The following is a 1,465-nucleotide window of genomic DNA, read 5'->3' as shown; positions in this document are numbered from 1 at the left end:
GGGGGGGGTCCTTACCTCCTGCCCTCAGCGGGGAAAAGGATACAGCTTCACGGCTCCTGCCTTGGTGCCGATGGCCATCACGCGCAGGGCAGGGTCATAGGCCAGGGCGCTGGGCTGGCTGGGGAAGCCGTGCTCCACCGTCTGCCGTGGGGAAAGGCAGGTCAGAGCCAGGACCCCCAATCCCTGAGCCCTCCCAAACCGCCCCCCCCCCAACCCTCTCTCGACCCCATGGCTCCAGTCCCGCACCAGCCTGAGCTTCACCCCAGCGATGGAGGACTGTGAGGATGCTGCCTTGCCCCCCCTCCCACTGCCACCAAGGGGGTCCCTGGGGAGGGAGGACATCACTCCTTCCCCAATTTCCACCTGACACCCCAAAATCCAACCGCCACACCGAGGTCCAGCGTAGGTCTGAGCTTGCACAAGCCATCCCACCACTTTGGGGAAGGGACCCCCCCTGCTCTAAATCTGCCTGCCCAAGGTGCGGATGCCCCAGGAAGGGTACGGGGGGTCCAGCTCACCCCCACAGGCAGGCGGGACCCCCACCGCGACGTCCCCAGGGGTCCACGGTGCCGGGTGGCGGAACGAGGCAAGCGGGACCCCCCAGGGACGTCCCTGCCGGAGCCGCGTGCCGCCCGCGGGCACCTTCCCAAGGAAGTCGCGGCCGGGCGACGGCGTGCCCGGACTCGCCGGCTGGGGAGGGGTTGCCTGCTTGGCAGCGGGGGGGAGATGGGGGACACCCACCACCCCGGCCCACGGCAAGAGGACCGCGGGGCTCCCGGGGTGGGGGAAACCGGCCCTCGGGGTAGCTCGGCTGAGCGGCGACGGCGCGATCAGACGATACGGAGGCCGCCGGAGCCAGACTGGCCGGATCCTGACCCGCTCCCTTTGTCTGGGGCGACCGAGAGGCGCAGCGGGGCGGCTTTTCACACCCGCCGGCGCAGCAGCCACCGTCACCCCCCGACTCCCGCTCTCCTCCGAAGGGTCACCTTCGGGAGCGTGCCGACGTCCCCGGCCCATCCGGGGGGTCCCAGCCTGGCTGGGGGGGGGGTGAGTTAGTGTATGCTTGTGGGTCCCGGTTCTCGTGGCAGCCCCACGCAGGGTCACCCCGAATCCCTCCCCGGGGACGCACGTTGCACTGGAGGATGGCGGCGGGAGCTGGGACAGCAGCAGCGTGGGGACACCGCGGTGATGCTTTAGGCCGGGGACCAGCACGACGATGCTGGCAAAGACCCCCTCAGCGCTCCCCTGCACCCCCAAGCCCCAGAGAGGAGACCCAGCTGGCAGCCCCCCACGCTCAGCCCTTCCTCCCGCCCGGCAGCGGGGCTGCATCCGGCAGGCTGTGCCGGCCCGGCCAAGGCGCGCTCCCGGCCAAATTACAGCAAATCCCAGGCAGATCTGGAACTCGGGAGGAAAAACAACCGTTAATGGGAGGCAGGTGGGCAGCCGACGGCCCCAGCACCGGGCC

Source organism: Haliaeetus leucocephalus, unplaced genomic scaffold (genome assembly GCF_000737465.1).
Source record: "Haliaeetus leucocephalus isolate CR32 unplaced genomic scaffold, Haliaeetus_leucocephalus-4.0 Scaffold295, whole genome shotgun sequence".
In the NCBI taxonomy this organism is placed as follows: domain Eukaryota; kingdom Metazoa; phylum Chordata; class Aves; order Accipitriformes; family Accipitridae; genus Haliaeetus; species Haliaeetus leucocephalus.
Note: the sequence above shows the minus strand (reverse complement) of the source record.